We start from the raw sequence: 15,734 nt of genomic DNA on the forward strand, positions 1-15,734 counted from the left end.
TAACCAAAGCTAGAAAGTCTTTCCCATAAGACTTTCCATATTTGAGTGAAGAGGATTGATGGCTGTATATTAGCTTTCTAGCTTACTAAAGAAACCAAATGAACTGTTTCTTCTGGTTCCCTTTGTTAAGAATTACAGTTCTACAGTGAAACTTCAGAACAATCTCTGTGTGAAACAACAAATGGAGAGTCTTGAACCTCAGAAGGGACAGAAAAAAAGGAGGAAATAAACTATGCAAATTTTATGTTCAGCTCTCTTTAAGCTTATGATGCCTGTGTTGTAACACTTGAAAATAAAAATCAGCATTGCTCACCTGATGTCTGATCCTGTTCCTCGTGAATTCTCGTTATTGGCGGGGAAGCACAACATAGAGGGAACCGCCAGCACAAACACAACTTTGGAAATACTCAGATTCTTTCTTAGCACTTGCTGTATTGTGTCATGTTATCTTTGTGCCTATGGGCATGAAATGATGGGTCTTGTTCAAGCCATGTATACAACTGATAAATTTAGTGCAAATTTATTCTTGACTCACATAAAATTCTATTTCATGACAGAAGATTGAAAGTTTTGAAATTACACAGGTGAAATAATATGCTAAGAAAATATTTAAGTGCTGCGTATCAGTATATATTGTATAAACAGCGATCTAAATTCAGGTCACTATTCTGGAAGCCTGTACAGCCTTTCTCTGCCCTCCTTTGGGTGTCTCAAAATGTACCTGTCAGTCTGTGTCCAGCTCATGCCAATGAGGCTGGACTCTTACCTTCTTGCATGGAGGTGTTTCCAATTTTTCCAGGGTGTTCCTTAGTCCATACTTGGATATGTAGTGAGATTGCTGTCCTCTGGGGGAAAGGGAGCAAGGCCCCTAATCATGTCTGAAGATGACTTTGCAGTGTTTGGCTTACTTGTCTTGAGTGGGTCTGTCCTTGCCCACTTGCTAAGCCGATTGCTGCAGCTTTTGGGGGAAAGCTGTTGTGCAATTTCCTCTCCCTGCCCTTCTCTCCATCTAACAAGCACCACTACTTAGATGTAATTCCTTGCACTCGTAGTAGCCCTGCATCTGCTTCTACTTCTGAAGCTTATTCAGTGTAAATTTGTTTAATAAAACTTTGTTTAATTAAGGTCACTTCCCTGTAACCTTCACTGAGGAGGAGGAGCAGTGCTGTGTTGCTATCAGTCCTCTGGGAGTAGCAGTTTCCATGCCTCCTCCTACAACTTGTGAGCTTGCTGTCTTTAGCTAGTTCTGTTCCTGAGAAACCTAGTCCTTTCTGCATGCGCCTTGCCAGCTGTTTTCCCTGGAACCTTGTGCCTTTAGCTGTCGCTGAGCAGACAGTTTAATCTCTATCCCAGCAATACTAGGGCAGCACTATGCCTTGAAATGTAAGGTGCAGAGAATAGAGGGGACACAAAGGTAATGCTATGTGACCACACAATAAATTAGAGAATAATTAGGAGACCTCAATTACTTCCTGTGCTCATTATAGGAACTATGTATGTTCTCATCAAGGTAATGCTTACAATGGTAGCTGAAGGAAACATCAACATCTTGGGGCTTCAAAACAAGTACTGAGGAGCTTTTCATTCTGTCACTTCCATGGTAAAAACAAAGTCATAACACTTTTTAAATCATAGAGAACGCTCTGCATCTATGCCTAAGATTGGAAGGGGTTCTTGCATGCTTCAATAATAGAAGTTCTCACTCTGCAGATGAAATTCTGAACCTCAGATATGCGAAAACTTTATAAGCGCTTGGTTCTAACTGCTCTTAACATTCTTTAGAAAGTTAGTGGGCTGGAAGAGCCAACCTGAAGAGACACTAAACCAGCTCTGTTTATCTTGCCAGATAATCCAAACGTTTTGCAGTGGTTATAAACCAAAGATGGGTTTAGCTGTTGAGCATTGTAATCAATATGTGTGAGAAGGAAAGGCCCAAACTTGACATTCAGGATGTAACTTCTTGCTTGTCTTATTCTGTTATTTTATGTGAGCATTGAGACAAAGTAGGTTGCGAAGTCTCTTGAAGTTTCGTTTTTTAGAGTTGAGGTGCACTGCTGACCATTGCCTGTGGACAAGTAGGATGACACAGTGCAGCAGCAAGCTAAAGCCAGGAATTAGGCAGAAGTGGGGTGAGGGGTAAGCATGCCTGAGCCGTCATTGAATCAGCAATAAGGAAATTATTTAGCCAGCTCTCTTCCACTCTGAACATGCTTGTTTACCCTTTCTTACTTTTCACTACTTTGCAGTATATCTGACAATCTTACAGCATATATATGTATTTTTCCAAAGATTTTATTCTACCATATATGGCATGTCACCATCAGTTTTGGACAACAATTTGAAATTCCTCAAAATGATTATGAGCCGCCAGATGAAAAAGTCCTTCTCAAGTTGCTAACATGCCTTTTTTTTTTAAGCCTACCAACTACCAAGGAAAATGGAAATGGAAATGCAGCATCATTGAGTGAGTTGAGCAGAGCTTAACTAACTAGTGCTCTTGAGGTTTAGGAAGCACAAGGGTATTTTTACATTTGTGAAGTCACAATGAACCAGACGATGCAAAAAGAGCTTTAAAGGAAAATGAAAAAAGTAATGATGTTGTACTGGAGATGCTAAAATAGAATTCATTCTACAGTAATCCTACACTAGGTGAGAGATTTAGCACTTTTTAGAATGGTATTTACATGCAGGATATTCCAATAAGTGTGTGTGTGTGTGTATGTATAAGCATTTAAAATTAATAGCTTTTATGTATCTGTGGATAGTTAAGTTCCTCTTGTGGACTAGACCAAATAGCCATACTGATCCATACGTGTATATTCTAGCACAGGCAATTTGCTTTGAGAATGACATACGTTGTGTATATTTTTCCAAATGGAAGAAAACAAAGGCTGAAGTTGCTTTGTGGCAGAGCAGCGTACACCCGTCTATGAAGGCATTCCTTGTCCTGAAGGAATGCCTTAGTATGAGGTTATCATGATTAATGATTAAAAGTCATATCAAAAGCTATAAAGGATTTCAAAAACAAATAGAACTCGAGGACATTGTCTGTACAAAATTTTTCATGTCCTGAGCCTGCTCTTCTTCTGCCACAGCAGAGCCCTATACCTTGTGACCTTGCAGTGGAAAGCCCTCATAAAGATCACCTACACAACTGTGAAAGCGGTGTCAGAGAAGATGCCATTTTGACTTAAGTATTTGAAAGCTCTTGTACATGGAAAAGGATGCAATAGGTCAACACAAAATCTTCTGCTTGACCAGCACACTATTTCACACTTTGGGACTACAGAGGGGCACTATTTTATCCTGGTGCTGACAGGCGCACAGATTAGCTGCATGTGAGCCAGCCTCCTGCAAGCTCACGATACGCATGAGCGTTATTTCCTGTATAGTTTTCTCCATAAAACACAGGAAAGGATGTTCACATTCTATAGGGGTGCTGGATGTTAGCCCCCCAACTTTCTCAGACTCAGCATTTTATGTATTTTGGGACAATTCCCAAGCACCAAGCTGTGGAGATGTCCCAGTGCAGGCACTTGCTGCACCTGCTCCTGCAGGGGTGGAGGATGTATGTGTATCTGTATGCATTTGAATGCTAGCTTGAATTCTCTTATGCTCTTAAAATCATGTCACTCTGTCATTATCGGTTTTATCAGGTAATATGAAGACACAGAGCTAGGTTCAGTGGTATGATTTTGAACCATGTTATGATTAGTTGCTTACTAGCGATAGGAAAGCTGAGGGTTCTTTGTACACACAAAGGTCATAAATCGATCAACTGCTTTCATATATTGTATAAATTATATTAACACTTCAAAATGCAAAGGTCTTTTAGGGCTGTAGCACTGGGTCTGCAGTTTCTGTCTTTACTCACTCCATCAGTAGATAAGTAAATTAAGTTTAGCAGTTAAGTCTCAGGAATGATACTGAGTAAAATTAAGCATGCTGCCAAAGAGGTCCTATAAGTAGATGGTAGACAGAAACCAAATCGTCTAAAGATCATCAACAATCCAGGAGAAGAGGGTGGAGGGGGGCATTAGTTAAAGTACAGAAAATAACATATCCATTTTTTTCAATGTCTTCTGTTAGATTTATTAGATGGATAAAACAGCATTTAGGGACTAGAAGTCCAAAACCTTCTGAACCAAGACTGCGCTCAGATTGTAGATGGCTCCCTCCATGTTCACTGTTTAAATCACTAAAAATAAAAAGTCCAGATGTTTTTTACTTTACACTCTGCAGAGCACCTCAGCGGTACCTGCCTCAGCACACCACTGTCCCAGCGGCAACACTGGCTTCTCTGAGCAATCACAAAAAAATGTGACAGATCAGAGTTTCCCCATGTCCTCCTCCACAACAAGTGAAAAATGATCCAAATAAGAGGATGTATCTGCTACAGATTAAGCCAAGCATTGTTCACATTTGGCTTCAAGCCTAGCATTGTTGTAGAAGACTTTTGCAGTCAGGTTATGAGTAACTAAGTCAAACTCCATATATTTATTAACTTCAATTCATTAAAAAAATGTTGCATCATAACAAAATATTAACTATTTATAAGTTGCACTAGGCAAGTTTTTTACATGTAGCAAATGTTGATTTTTATTTTTCTTGCAAATTAAAATAATTACAGCAGCCACAAAAAACCCCTGATGTTCTTCGGTCATCCAGCAGATGCCGTCTGTGTTACACAGAGCACGAGTGAACAGACAAGGCAAAACCCAGGACGAAAGGGGAGGTTTTGGACTGGAAGAGAGAAGAGGTGTTTTAATGAGGAAATAAGCTGAGGAGGGGTCTGTAAGACAGCGTGGGGGTGGAAAACAGCATGATCTGGAACTGAAAAAAAAATGCTGTGTGATAATGTTCTATATGGAATTATGCTGTCTGGGTTCGCTTTATGAAACTTCCAACTACCAGGAGGAATCAAATCACTAGTAAAATCACTAGCTATGGTGATAGAAGGCGTATGAAAAGTGTAAGTATTTTCTTATATTCACGAGTAAGCAGCACACTAATGTCTATTTACATTTCCACCAAACTAAAAGCATCCCAGCCTTGTAGCAAATATCCAGCACTGGTGATAATTTATAGCATCACAGTAATAGCAAAACAATCATATTTCTTTCAACTGTGAATTCTGGAGCTGAGGGCTCATAAAATCATAGAAGGATTTAAGTTCAAGGGATCTCTAGAGGTCATCTAAGTCCTGCGTCCTGCTCAAAGTAGGGCAAGCTTCAAAGCTAGATCAAGTTTCTCAGGGCCTTGTCCAGCCAAGTTATAGCCACAGACGTGTCTATTCAAAAAATGGGGTCAATTTAATTCATTACATCTCATGACCTGCTCTGGTTTTTGCTTTCACATATCACTAAAAGGTACCTACCAGGTGTTTCTCTCTCCAGTATTGTTCCTTTGAGGCTTCCCTAATTAATCCAAAAATCACACTAAAAAGGCCAGCTGGATCCTGGGACTCAAAACAAACAGTTCCCCAAGTACTTGAACCAGTGAAGTTTAGCTTACAGCACTTTTATGACTAATTGGCACTCTAAATGCCATATTAAGGTGCAGCAGGAGTTTATCCCTTATTAGTCTTCAGAGAATCCATGTGGGAAAGCACAGTTATATGTGCATTTACAAATTTATCTGTGTCTGCATTTTATTAGACAGCAGAGAATTCATACAGAAGAGAACTCTCGTCTGAGGCTTTTCTGCTGTTTAATAAGACATTAACTCTGACTAAAGCATTTCCCATGGTTAAGGAATTCAATTTATATATATATATATATATATTCATTATATCATGCCCTTGAGAAATTTCTCTTGTCTTCTAGAGGCTGAGCCTCAGCAGAAGCATTAACAGATGAAACTTGTGAAACAAGTTTCCCAAAACTTGTAGGAGCATCATTATGTGTTAGACCTCTATCCTTCTGCCAAGCCTGGCTGAGGTTACAGGAGGAAGAGACTCTGTCTGTCTCACACACACACACATCATGCATTTCCACATGGAGACCATATCCACAAACAACTCAGTCAGAAGAGTCTTTCTAAAAATGCCTTCTCTCGGGGTTTGCAGCCATTTCTCTCTGATATGAGTAGGCCTCAAAGATAAAAGAAAATTTGAGTGTTCGACATATTCAGCAATTCGTATTGCTGTGTTTTGGTGGACTGACTCCCTGTCCTGTATGCTGATTATTTTGTGTCCTGTTGTAACGCACTATCCCTTCCCACATTTCAGATTCTGGACGTAAAAATTCCAACAGAATAAAAAGCTGGGAGGCATTTTTTAAGAAATAATTTTGAAAGTGTGTGTAGGAGTATAAGACAGAAATCAGGAATAATCAGTAAGAATGAAATCAGTAAGCAGTTCATCAGTTCTTTGAAAACATTTTAATGACCTTTCAGAATAGCAAGCCAGAACATTGTGGGCAGCATGCAAACAGCATCTCTCTTCATTCCAGGAATTCAAACACTTTTCATTTAGAAAATTCTCTGCATGATATGTATAAGCTTTTCAGACTGCTTTTGTGGGCTTGCATCCATTCCATTACTTCTTTTTTCTTTCTAGTAGGTTAGGGAAATGCCCTCCAAACTTGAATATTCATGTTAAATTTTCTTATTTAGACCTAACAAATAGAAATGTGGCCATCGCAAAGGCAATCATATTACTATGATGGTACAAATATAAGCTGTTTGGAATCCTTTTTATGTACTACTTTCTTCCTGTCTAAAGACATAAGGAGTCAGCACAGTTTAGTAGACTGCAGGCTATCACTGGAAAGCAGAAACATCTGACGTCTAATTCCAGTCCTCTGCTGAATGCAGTGTGATATTGTCTAAATTCCTAGAGCATTCTGTTCTCCAGCGAATGTCCTAAGTAAAACGGGCATAATAACAGCATCACAGTGATATTTTCAGGCTTGTTTCACTCTAACCAGTGAAGTTTATTGAAACCATAAATTGTATAACTGCAGCTGCTACCATCAGAAAGGTCTTTGTCTTTTCTGAAATATTTTTTATTTTCTTCATTTTGGCATTCTCATACAAAGCTGCCAAACAGAATCAGCGGTTTACATTTATAAAGCCTGTAATCATTCCATGAAGCTCAAGAAATCTGGCAGTGAACTGGAAAACTTAGGAGGTAATAAAAGGTTACTGGGAGGAATGCAGAGCTGCCTTGTATGGTAGTGGAGAGTGGAAGCAGTGCATATTTCACTAACACGCTGCAGCGCTGTCTGCAGGGTGGGCCCTGACTGTATAGCTCTCGCTGTGTTCGAAACGCACGGCAGTGTAAACATTCTTCCAATCACTCAGAGGTTCTCTTAAACATTTGTAAATAGTTCAGCAATTTTGAGAAATGGGGCGGAGCCCAGTGAGCTTGAAGTAAAGAAGTGCTGTTCTGATGCTTGTTAAACTTGCTGTCCCAAATCCAGTTCTGTTCGTAATGTAAACTGCTGTAACTTGCCTTAGCTGCACTTATACAACGTGCGTCTTAACAGACTTGCAATGAGCATCCTCCTCCATGAGAGGAGGATGTGACTGTGCCACATGCAAACCTGATGATACCCTAAAACACCAATTTATTTTGACTTTGCAAGTCTCTGTATTGGCTGTATCATGAGTGCTTTGGAGGATTACCATTTTTTATTGAAGTCTGTTTATGGTGGAAGAGGTAGAAAGGAAAAAACAAAAGCATAGCATTTTTGCCAGTTTTGATTATGTTAGAAAAGTAGTTTCGCAGAGTAATGTGTGAAGTCCATAGAGGATGAGAATTTCTGAATTTCAGACATACTTGCATTAGGTAATCAGTGAATTCATGACACCGGGCTCTCGGACACCACGGACACGATCAATATGATCAAGCAGCACCAATTTATTCAGGGTTCCAAGCGCACTTATAAGCAATGCTTTCCATGAACACGCGAGCGCTTCTTTACAATGATTGGTTAAGACCCCGTGTCCACGCGAGTAACTATACAGTGTGATAGGCTAACTAGCAGTGTCCACGGGCCCTTATGTTTAACAACCGTCCCCCTTTAGTTGTTTGTCTCAGCTCTTTTAGTCGCTCTGACCTTGGCCCAATTCCTTATCCCTTAGTCAGCAGTCGTTTTGTTCTTTCACCGAGGTCTGACTTGCTCACAACATGGCCGCTGACCTTCAGAAATCCCGCAAATTCATTAGTTAGTTTCATTAGAATTGCAGTAATGATCTGTTGAGGAAAGAGAATAATAATCATACTTGATTCCACTGGTACTTGGGAAATTAGTGGGCCAGAACTCATGAGTTCTAGCTTTGGTACTGTCATTTCTTCCTTTCTCTGATAGGAAGGCATTACCTTTTCTAATTCTACAACTTTGTTTCTTTTAAAGAGGATGGCAACAATAATGTTCACAGAACCTTCTGAACTTAAAAATAATAACTTTAATTTGAAGATGAATGGTAAAAAATACTCTTCATCGGGTCAATATGTATATCCACTATATTCTACAATTTCATGTGATTGTGTTTGGAGATTTTCTGGACCTTCATTACCTGACTGTTATATGTGAAGCTTGAGGCTATCCATCTGGATAATTGTCCTGGCATGAATCTTGCCTCAAGGAGGTTTTCTTGGGGGGTCAGACTACAGAAATACTCTAGTGCTATCATTGCGGAAACTTTCTCTAATTAGTTGTTATATTACTTTCTATATGAGGTGAACTCCTGCTTTTCATTTGCTTACTGTTAGTCAACTTTAGATCAAAAAAACGATCTAAATGACCTTTTAATCCAAAAAGGTCTCCTAAATATTGTATGGTTGTACATATCGTTTGCTATAGCAGTATTATCACTACCACAGGAGAACGCCCCTAGACTTCCCTTGCCTCTGCAAGTTCTTTATCCTCCAAATTTGTAAAAAAATAGATAGACTAGGCCATGACATATGTCTATTGGTCCCGAATAAGATGTGGAATTTAAGACCCCCATCCTAAAGGAATCTGACAGCATTTATAATGTGTGAAAGTCCTGTTTCAGTCCTGTGACTTGAGGTAACACCAAGAGGGTGTTCTGAGGGAAGGTCCCCTAGAGAATCCTGTGTGAGGACAGGAATTGGAAGCCTTTGAGGAAGGTCATAGCTGCTGGTTGGATATCCTTCCCTTTACATTTGTAGGGCTTGAACTGTCTTCCATAAATTAAGCAACAGTAGACCTGAGTAGTTAAATCTAGAAAACTGTCATCACAGGAATCTCCATTTTATAGTAAGAGGACAAGAAATATGAATGTATTGTATATTCGTACAAGCATAGTTCTTTTGTACAATGCCACCAATGCCATCATCTCTGGTATAGTTTATAGATAATATCAGAAAGACCTTTAAAGAAAATATCAAAAGACCTAAGGAGACACAGAAATCAGACTTGGCTGGCTGCAGGCGCATACTGCTGTAGAAGTCTGCAGCCAATTTAACTTCCTGCTAATTCTCAGGTTTAGGAGAGACTTGTTTCTTTTGGGCTTATATCAGTACATGTCGTGAGGGAAGAATTTGTTTCATTAAGGACAAAAGGCCAAAGAGACCCTTTTCTAGAAGCCCTACATTAAGCTGACAGTTGCTAATGTTTATATCAAAGCTTGCTAGGGAATCCAAACCTTTGCTGAAAACTATATAGAGATGCAGACTCATTCAGCATCATGATGCATCTTACCATGATAATCCTCTTCACCTTCCTTCACCGGGGAAAAAGGTATTAGGAAACACTTGTGGACCAATCTTTTTCCACTCTTTATGAATCTTCAAAGATACTAAAGAACAGATAATAATAGAGAAGACAACTCAGTCTGACAGTCCACTCATAGATGCCCATTTCACAGTCTTCAGATTCAGAAGAAAGTTAAATCAATCGGCACAATCCAAAATCTATGTACCTTTTCTTTAAGAATTATTTATCCCATTTATCCAATCTTAACATTTATCTTTGATAGTATCCTAGTGGATCCAAACCCTTTATTTGAAAAGGGTAGAGAGTTGTAATAAGGCAGGTTCTGAAATAATATCAGAATGTTGCAGCAGCTACTTAGAGCATGAAACTGAGTCTCTGAAAGTGACATGAGGCCACATGGAGATAAGTGACAGTGGTAAGTCTGCTGAATAATAATAGAAGACTATGTTAGGAAGGAGGAAAAAATGTTTTCATGTTGTCTTTGTGTTCATTTGGAAATTAATTATCCATCAGACCATGGGACCATGGTAAATATTATCTCAGAAAGAGATAGTTGGAAATGTCCACAGAAGAGCAAGAAAAAAAAAAAGAGATCTGTGTGGAAGATGAGAAGACAGGGCTTTCTTTTATCTCTAGTCTTGTTCATTTAGCAGCCTAGACATGCCCTGATGTTACTAGATACAGTTACAACATCTGCTAATATAGTCAGTGCATTCAGTCCTTCCTTCTTTACAGACCTGAGAAAAAAGTCAACATACAACAAAAAGGCTGACATTGCCTGATGTAGAAGAGAAGCTCAGAATGCAAGCTGCTATGGCAATTACATCTTAATATGGACCAGAAAGGGAAGAGATTGACTTGTCTAGCCCCTCAGCATGGCTAACATGGTCACATGCCAGTGACTGAGTAATGAAGAGGAAGTCTCTGAATTTTTCTGCAGGTTTTCAAAGTCATACGTTATCTTATCTGTTACTCTACTAGGCCACATGGTCTTGTGTGCCTCTTCAAGGCTGGAGGTCTATGCAAGGCTCATTAAGAACAGCATACCAGAAACAGGTATTTGAACAGTTTCCACAGTATATGTTTGCCAACAGTGCCATGCCTGAGACAGCGGAAGGGTCTTGCAGATAAACTGCAGCCAGTCTCCTTTGATCCCACTCTTTCTTTCAGAACAGTAGAGATAATTGCTGCTGGGCATTTGTTTGACCTCTGAGCTGAGTTTTCAGTGTATTGGAGCAGTCTGTAGAACTCGTGACTCTGCAGCACATCTGAAGGCTATCAGTGCAGATCCTAGCATCAAAAAAAAAACTTGACAAATAGATCTGGGTGGTAATTTCCCTCCTTCCTTTACATAAGAAAGTAATAGGACTGTATAAACTGGACTAAATTCACAATAAATCCTGTTTTTGCTGGTCCACTTGCCCAGGTAACTGGACACTCAGTACCTGCTGCCTTAGGCACATATTTCTCTTCCCACCATGGGTGGGAGAGCAAAGATCTCTTAGACCAGATCATTCTAGGAACTAAGCTATTTGCACTGAAGATCAAGAGGAAATGTTAGTCAGTTTGGATGAGCAAAGCTGCCAAACACCTATTGCAACAGCTGGAGGCAGTAAAGTTAATGCAAAGCTCTGTTTTATATAAGTTTCAAATAAACCAGCACTTAGCAGTCTTCAAAATTTGAAATGTTTTCTTTCATTTGTTTTGACTAGATTCGTAATAAGTCAAACAGTATAATAAAAGTCAGAGTAGAGATGTCTAAGCCAATCATCTCCTTGGCCTAAAACAACAATAATGTAGGCAAGAGAAGTATTTTACTCTTTCAGGCCATTCTAGAAATTAAACTGGGTGGGAAATGAGTCAAAAACTGTTTTTCTGGACATTTGTCCTAATTCAGTATGTTTGTTTTGGCAGAATAATAACATGTGCTATGTTTACCACATTCAAAGCCAAAGCATAACACCATTAAGTTCCTTCTATTTTATCCATATGATATGTATGCAAATACAAACAAGTTTAGCTTCTAAGATGCAACAGTAAAGCAGCTTTTGCAGGCTGCTTATCTAGATTGCTGTGAAATAGTCCTGTAAAATATGGCAAATATTTGGCAAAAGCACTTTTGTGCTGCTTAGGCACAAGACTTCAGTGGAAGCAGAGTTTACTCGCCAATTTACAGAGGAGAAAAATGAGCTCAAAAATGTTCTCTGTGTTCTCCCACTATCTTAATTTTCCATATGTACTTTATACATTGCCAGGAAACAACTAGGCATTAATTCTGCAATTAAATAATAAAATGGGCAACACTGGAGATTATGGGCAGCTAACACTGATGTTCTGGCTGGTCCACTGAGTGCCTGTTCCCATGGATGGCAAAGGAAATTTGGATTCATAAACTTACATGTCCTGAATTGCACTTAAGGTAGATGCTCAAAGTAACCTTATTAAGCCTGAAGTAAATTTAATAGCTGCTTATGAAATCTATTCCTACTTAAGTAGGAATATTCTTGCCCTTGTAAATGAAAGATCCCCAACAAGAACAACCTTCAGATGCTCAGTTTTGAGACAAATGTGAGATGTGCTCTTTTTGTACACCTGCAGTTCCCTCTGATGTAGACAGTGTCATGGATGAGTGATAAATAAATCCATTCAAGTCTGGCCTTTACATTTCAAAGCTGTAACTGCACATTAGAGCAATGATATCAATAGGGATTTCAAGTGCTACACACCATTAAAAATTTAGTACTTGATCCTGCAGAGTGATGAGCACTCTGGCCCTGCTCCAGCAAAACACTTAGAAAGATTGATGGCACTTTTCTTACATTTAAATATAAGCATGGTATTAAGTGCCTTGAGGTATTGGATGATAGTAGGTACTTGCAGGTTAACATTCATGTCACCTAATTTTAACCACTAAAAAGGAAAGGTGTTAAAGTGAAGCTTACCATCAAAGCTCAGCCTGTTGTTAATGAGAGGACACAAGCATCTCCAGAGGGTCATTCTGCCACATCTATTTTAGACACTTATTTCGGAACCAACTTAGTGATTCCTTGCACATTTCTCTCTCACTTCTCTCTCTTGCTGATATACCTTTAGACTGAAAATCAAAATAATTCAGATTATTTCTCTATTCATTTCTGCAGTGTTTTTACAGATTTCACATTTAATCTTTCACAGAGTACATATAAAATATTAAATCTCACCATCTCAAACTGTAGATATATTAAATGCTGTGTTAAAATCTGCATCTCTCAATTATCATATCCACATGGAAAGAGTAAATAAACACCATCACTTTCCTAAACTATTTCGTTTTTAATTTTGCACAAACAAAATGCAGAAATACAAGGTATAGAGTTACTTGGCTATCAGATTGTCAGAGAAGAAAAATTTTCTTCATATCTATTGCTGAACCTGCAGATTTCTATCCCACTCATAGCAATAAAATGAAGGCAAATATGTATACAGTTCTCTCATGGAAAGAATTCAGACAGGGAGAGGTAGCTAAATGCTAGGTGTGGATTCTTATCTCCACATGGAGTCTCAATGAAAAATGAATTAATAACTTGTTGAGACATTAGTGCACAGCAACATGTTTTTGCAACAGTTGGTCATAAGTGAAGCTAACAAATCTCAAAGAAGCAGCCACCTAGTATTGCAGAAAAATGTATTTGACATTTGCCAAGGTCTCCTTGTGTGGTCCTGAGATCCTCTGAAAACTAGTTAAATAATAATAATAATAATAATTAAAACCTAATGTCTTTTTCTCTGGAAGCACACTTGGTACTGGAAATAAGACACAGAAAGCTGTACACTAATTAAGCATAAGAAGTTCACCTGAATAGAACTTGAATAAAAAAAAAATGTGAGGTTTCATTTGGTATATGCCTACATACTTAATTTACCTGATCATTTAGGTATCTGATTTGACATTACAGGGATGCTTAACACTTTTGCATTTTACACCCTTTGTATATTTTAATTCATCCTCTGAAGGACAATCTTAACTGTATTTTTTCATTTGGAAGAAGTAATAAAATTGAAATATATTCATAAAAAACCCCCATACTCTTCTGGCTGTCAAAGATGATTTTGCACAACGCATCACTATGTTGTCTTGCAGTTTAACTAGCTCTATGGACTCAGGGAGGTCACTAGGACTCTTAGTGAGCACAGGAATCTGAGGGATGTAGGGTTGGGCATAAGTATCCCTTTGCTCTGCCTAGGAAAAGGATTTGAAATAGTCCTGAGAGGGCTTTCAGACTCTGCCCAGCTGAACATGTTCCATCCTGATGATGGATAATACTGATAACACACAGATGTTGTTTATTTGTAGAACCCCATTTCTTAGATTTTAGAACTATCAAAAGGTCTACTGAGAAAAAAAAAAAAAGATTTTCCAGTGTGGTGCAGCCTGTCCTATCAAATGCTAATGAAGCATTTGACCCCATGTCTTATTCCATCAGCTTCCATAAGCTGCAATCCTAACAAGTGATTCACTGATAGCCTAATGTGGCTAAAAACATGCAGAACTGCTTTACTTGTAAGGCTGAGAGATTCTGGGAAGGGAAAACCTTTGGGAACTTGTTGGTAGCTGCACAAACTGCGTAATAAATATAAGTGAACTTCCAACAGCTGATGGGTTGGATCTTCAACTGCTGTAAATAACTGGCACTCATAACAATATAAACTTGGGTAAGTAGTATTAGGTCACATAAAAAAAAAAATTAGTCAGTATTCTGTCTCCAACAGTGGCCAAAAGTCAATGTCTAAGGAACAGTCATCGTCAAAGGTAAACATAAAATACCTTGCCAAAATACGTTTTTATCCTTGAAACTTTTTCAGCCAAAATGCAGCTCATTTTCCTGAGAAAATTATGGATTTTCTGCCATTTGATAATATTTCTGCAGTTTTACTCATGAACTTGCTCTGTTCTTTCTTGATGCCAAGTAAACTTTTAGCATTCATACCTCCTTTGGCAAAGAGTTCCCAAGATCAACTATTTTGTGAAGAATAATATTGTGCTGTTATTTTACGCCTACCTCCCATTAGTTTCATTTGTTTCCCTAGTTTTTGTGCTAGAATTGACAATTAATGCCTATTAATCTACCACTTCCCCTACATTATTTTACAGACTTCTATCTTATCCAGATAGGCATCTCTTTCCTAGATAACTCCAAGTTTAATCATTCCTTCTATGGATTACTTTTAATGCTTTTGCTTGTATTTGCTGTCATACCCTGAACTTGTCCATAGATTTGCTCAGTGTCATAATGATGTTACCTTTTTTTTTTTGCTCTCTATTTGTAACAACTGTTCTTTTCCTCCTCTCCTCTCCTCTCCTCTCCTCTCCTCTCCTCTCCTCTCCTCTCCTCTCCTCTCCTCTCCTCTCCTCTCCTCTCCTCTCCTCTCCTCTCCTCTCCTCTCCTCTCCTCCTGTCTTCCTGCTATTAAGCATTAAGCTGTTGTTTTGTATTATCTCCATAACTCACTCTCTACTTTTCCACTAACTTTCCAAGGTGTGTTCATGGATAGCTAGGGAGAATTGGGATGCCATTCCCCCTTTACTGTGCAGACTTCTAGCATTTATGAAGAAGCACACGTCCAACTGCATGTGTCCATCACGCAGGACACAGAATTTCCATTATTAGGATGGTGCCGTTCCAGACTGTGTCCCATGCCCACCAATCCCCTTTTTTCAATATAAAAGCTATCTCACAAGTGAGTTTACTGCCAGCAAGGCACCATGATGGTTCAGGTAAAATCCGTTTCCTTGTACAAGCTCCTCAGCTCTGAATAAGTCTGAATCTGTGCTCCCTTCCTGTTCTGTAGGTCAAAAACTGTCTTTGTGTCCTCCAGTCCTTTCCCTGCTACTAACAGCTTGTCTAAGGACACTGCCACAGAGGTCCTGGCCATCACTCCATTGACTTCAGGGAGACCAGATTAACACAGAACCTGGCTGCTATGTTAGTTCCGCATTAGAAGAACATGGAATTCCCCTGGAAAAAAAAATATTAGCATAACCTTCATCAAATCAATTTCTATTTAT

Source organism: Tinamus guttatus, unplaced genomic scaffold, assembly GCF_059628265.1.
Source record: "Tinamus guttatus ecotype Peru unplaced genomic scaffold, ASM5962826v1 Tinamus_guttatus_pri_ptg000018l, whole genome shotgun sequence".
Classification (NCBI taxonomy): Eukaryota; Metazoa; Chordata; class Aves; order Tinamiformes; family Tinamidae; genus Tinamus; species Tinamus guttatus.